Source organism: Arachis ipaensis, chromosome B3 (assembly GCF_059453495.1).
Source record: "Arachis ipaensis isolate K30076 ecotype BB chromosome B3, ASM5945349v1, whole genome shotgun sequence".
NCBI classification, from domain to species: Eukaryota; Viridiplantae; Streptophyta; class Magnoliopsida; order Fabales; family Fabaceae; genus Arachis; species Arachis ipaensis.
This window is the reverse complement of record NC_142438.1, coordinates 68,924,572-68,929,818: the sequence shown is the minus strand read 5'-3', so window position 1 is coordinate 68,929,818 and position 5,247 is coordinate 68,924,572. Positions and strand designations below refer to the sequence as shown.

At 38.8% G+C, this 5,247-nt stretch overlaps 1 non-coding gene across 1 annotated transcript; it reads left to right on the top strand.

Annotated features, from left to right (window-relative positions):
- Nucleotides 1–252: 252 nt before the first annotated feature.
- Nucleotides 253–360, top strand: LOC148571011 (small nucleolar RNA R71). The gene has a single exon (XR_015908509.1). It is a non-coding gene; the product is annotated as a small nucleolar RNA R71 (small nucleolar RNA).
- Nucleotides 361–5,247: the final 4,887 nt, after the last annotated feature.

Sequence of the window (5,247 nt, the reverse complement as noted above, 5' to 3'; positions counted from 1 at the left end):
CAAGTTGGTCATTTCACAGATGCCTTCACGTAGAGCAGCAGTCTCGCTGCTAGAAGATACTTCTGCAACAGCTTTTGAACGGCCTTGCTTCTGTCTGTGGTTCCTAGTGGATTCAGCTAAATCACTGATTAATTGCCAAGCTTCATCAGTGGTCTTGTACTTCTTCATAGACCCATTGCTGGCACTTTCCAGTATGGTCTTATCTTGGGGCCTCATACCCTGTGTGATATAGCTGAGTAGCACGATCTTGTCAATCATGTGGTGGGGGCATGGTTCCAGAAGATTATTGAAGCGCTCCCAGTATTCAAAGAGAGTCTCATTGTCATCCTGAACAATTGTGGAGATATCCTTCCTTAGCTTATCAGTGACTTCAGATGGGAAGAATTTCTCCAGAAACTCCTTTCTGAGTGTATCCCAGTTGGATACATTTGCTAGAGGTTGAGTGTAGTACCACTCTCTTGCTTTTCCCTCAAGAGAAAACAGAAAAGCTTTCAGCAGTATTGAAGTTTCATCAGTGCCATCACGCCTGACAGTAGAACAGGCTGCCTGGAAATCTCTCAAGTGCTTGATAGGCTCTTGAGCAGGTAAGCCATGAAACCTGGGCATCAAATTTAGCAGTGCGGGCTTTATTTCAAAATATGTAGCTACCGCCGGATGATGCGCTTGAAACGGTTGCATTGTAAAATTAGGGGCTCCTTCCTCCTGGATGGTAACTCTCCTAGCTGCCATGTTTTCTGCACGTAAAACAACCGAATCAGTAGAACGGGGGCTGGTTTCTTCCTCAGATTCACTTTCAGATCCGCCCTCAGAGCGGGCTAACCGACGTTGTTCTCGCCTTATTCGTGAAATTGTCCTTTCAATTTCAGGATCGAATATTAACAAGCACGGATCAGGAAGTGAACGCGTCATTTGACGGAAGAAACATGCAGCTCATAGTAGCAAAATAAAAAAAATGCAGATAAATAAATTCTAATTAATAAAATTAGCACTCTATTGCAACTCCCCGGCAACGGCGCCAAAAATTGATGAGATGCAGAAGCTAGTGAATTAAAAATTATTAAAATGGTTACGTTGCAAGTATAGTTCTTAACTCACCGAAAATCTGCCTATCAATTTAGAAATATGTCACAGAATTAAATTAAAAATTACTGCGAGTTTTAAGTCCCAGGTCGTCTCCCAACGAGTTGCAGAAAAGTGTGCTATCTTATTAATCAGATGTTCCAAGAAGTTGAGCTAAGTAAATTGGAATGTAAATTGAGGGAAGTTAAATAATATGAATAAAAGCCTTGACTGGGAGTTGATTGGTTGAAATTTCTATTATTGGTGGAGTGATTGTAAGATTAATTTATAATTAATGGTTGTTCTGTTTGGTTATCCTTTACTGAGTAAGGGAAAGTCAAACAAGCTAGAATGCCAGATCTGTTCACAAGTTGCAACCCACTTAGTTCAAAGGGATTGGCGTTGGTGACAGGATAGCAATCCAACATTTAACCCAATTACAAATTTCTCTTTAATCCTTCCAACCAAAGAGTTCCTTTTAATCAACTCCCCATCAAGTAAGGAAACTACTCACGCATTGTAAATAAAGAATCCATAGCATATGAAAGGGAATTAAAAGAAGACATGATTATCGGAATTGAAATTAAATTAAAAAGAAATAATCCTTGCATTAAATAATCATAAAAGTATTCAAATAACAAAATTGAACAAAACAAGGAACATGGAAGAATAAAACCAAGTTGAGAAAACGAACTAGAATGACGAAGTCTTGATGAGGGAATAACTCTTCTCAATGTTCCAATGCTAAGACCAATTGAAAATTAAAATTCTAAAACCTAGAGAGTAAAAACTAGATCTGAAACTGTCTCTGAATGAATCTGTTAATTATTTCTGCATGTTCTCTGACTCTAGTCTGCTGTTCCGGGCCGAAAACTGGGTCAAAATAGGGCCCAAAATCGCCCCCAACGAATTCTAAAGATTATGCAGATTGAACATGTCACGCGATCGCGTCATCCATGCGGACGCGTCATTCGTGCTTTTCCTCGCCACGCGTTCGCGTCGTCTATGATACCGCGTCGCCAGAACTTTTCCAATTCGCGCGGCCGCGTGAGACATGCGGCCGCGTCACTGCGATTTGCTCTCCTTCGCGCGGTCGCGTGAGACATGCGACCGCGTCACTTCTCGCTGGTTATCTCCTCAAATTCTTGTGTTTCTTCCATTTTTTGCTAGCTTCCTTTCCAATCTCCAACTCATTCATGCCCTATAAAGTCTGAAACACTTAACACACAGATCACGGCATCGAATGGAATAAAGGAGAATAAAAAATAAATAATTAAAGTCTTTAGGAAGTAGTTTTCAAACATGTAATAAATTCAGGAAGGAAATCTAAATGCATGCTAATTTAATGAATAAGTGGGTAAGGATCATGATAAAACCACACAATTAAACACAATATAAACCATAAAATCGTAGTTTATCAAATACCTTATACACTTCTCTCATATTTCTTTTAATACAATTAAGCCTCAATCCAACAACTTTTTTATTTCGCCTGACTAAGACCTGCAAGATAACCATAGCTTGCTTCAAGCCCCAATCCTCGTGGGATCGACCCTGACTTGCTCAGGTATAACTTGGACGACCCAGTGCACTTGCTGGTATAGCTATACGAAGGTGTGGGGATTCGTGCACCATTAACCGACAAAAACTTTCATTCAAGTTTTTGGCGCCGTTGCTAGGGAATTGGAATAGTGTTATATTATTGGCTATTGTGAATATGTGAATATTGTGAATATGTTTGCCTTTTGCTTGTTTGTTAGTTTTTGTTAGGTTTAGGACTTTGTTGCTTATTTTTGTTAGATTTTTGTTTTTATTTTCCACTATGAATTCTCACCCTTTTGGCTATGAGAGTGGTTATAACTATGTTGTAGGGAATCAGAATCACAATGACAACATGCATCAAGGATGGAACAATCAAAGATGGGAAGAGCCTCAAGGAATTGATCAACTTTCTTGGCAACAACCTCCCCAAATGTATTATGAGCAAGAACCATACCATGATGCATACCTAGCCAATAGCTATGGCAGACTTCCTTGTGGTTATCAACCACAACCACCATGTGCCTATGAGCCCTCTCCTCAATATAGCCCTCAACCACCATACGCACAAGCCTCATACTACCAAATACCTCCATATGATCTCAATCCATATCCACCATACCAACAACCATATGAGCCATACACACCATACATAGAACCACCCCATTTCGATAACCAATACCTTCAAGAACCACTACCTATGCCATTATCAAGATGAATCACTTCCCATGTATGAGAACTTTCAACCACATAATGAATTTCTCTTTCCACCACAACCCTCCATGGAAGAATATCCATATCCATTGGTCCAAGAGCAACATGATCCTACTTATGTTAGTCAAGTGGAACAAGAGCCAAGGGATCGGCTCAAGGAAGCAATGGATCGGCTTCAAGCAATCATCCGTCAAAAGGAGCAAGAGGAAGCTCAAAAGAGACATGAAGATATCATGGCCAACCCTACCAAAATTAAAGCCAATTTGGACTCATGGGACTCATGCAACAAGAAAAGCATTTCCATGGACAAATATGGAAAATCAACCGAAGAGTGGAGAATGAAGGAGATTTTAAAATCTCAACATGAGAACAAGAAAATGGAGTGTGTTGTGCAACAAGTGGAATGGATGTAAATTGTTGTTGAAGAAGAAGTGGTTGAAGACCTATGCGAAGTTGAACAAGGGGTGGATTTCAAGATTGAGAACACTTCCACACCAAGTGATGTTGTTGATGATTTTGTGGAAGTTGTTGAACCTTTTTTCATTGAACATGAAGATGATGCTGAGGAGGATCATGTACAACCTCCTAGGCATATTGTGGATGATGAAAGATTGGAAGAACTTAAGCAAGAAGCAAGCCCCACCATTGAAGATAATCCCGCACCAACCAATGTGCTAGTTGAAATTATTGAACCTTCCTCATTGTTGTGTGAAATTAATGATAAGGAGGACCGTGCACAACCTCCGACATATGGCTTGAGCAATGTGGGATGTATAGAAGGAGTTGGTGTACAAAGAGTTGAAATTGAGGAAGCTTGTCAAGAGGTGGAGGTAGTCAAAGAAGAGCACAAGGGAGTGAAAATTGCAAGATCATTGGGACCACCCCTTTCTAAGTCACCATCATCCATCCTTTCACTCAAGTGGGTAAATCTCTTATCCCTAAGCTTTACTTTCCCATTTGAATATGGTTTACTCGAAACGAATGGGCAACTTAGAGTTCTTTGTGGATCGAAGAGTAAGAGAGAATTGTGTAATGGTTGGTAAAATGATGTTAGGCTTATTAAGATTGAACCCTCAAGGCATAGATCCCATGGTTGGAAGAATACTAAATTGTATGGATCTAGGAGGAGAATTTGGTGCTCCAATGAGAATTCTATGTGCCTACCACCTGAATGGAACAATGATGATCAATTAGAAGACGAGTGTGAAAATAAGATATGGGATCCCAGATCACAACATGAATGCCAATTTTGGGAGCTCATGTCTTGTGAAGAACTTCACCCAAACTTTGTAAAGTCGGTTGGAAATTCTAACAACCATTTGAAGAGCAAGCATCCTTGGAAGTTTAAGGATGAGTACAAGCATAAACCACCTTGACAAGGAGCCTTCCAATTGTCCAACTTAAGGACAATAAATTAAAGTGTTAGGTGGGAGACACCCCACCATGGTAAACTGTTTCCATTCTCTTGTAGATATAATCAATAGATAAATTGAGTTGCCATCGTTAGGTAGTTTTCTTCTTTGCATATTCTTCTTTTAGTGTTTTAATTGTTAGTTTGTTTGATTAGATTTATGCCTTAAGTTGTAGGTTAGTTGTTTGAATTGCATTTTTATTTGAATTGCCTAGTATAGTATTTGAAAAATTTTTCAAAAAGAGTTAGAAATTTTGTTGATTTTGCATTTTCATTAGTTTTAAGTATATATATATATATATATATATATATATATATATATATATATATATATATATATATATATATATATATATATATATATATATATATATATATATATATATGTCAGAGTGCCTTGTTTCTATTTTTTATGTGTTCAAAAAAAAGGGCGCTCCACGCATGTCCGAGGACGACGCGTACGCATCAAATTCATTGCCGCAACTCCTGGTACAAAAACCAGAGAGTTTTGATGGAACTGTGTG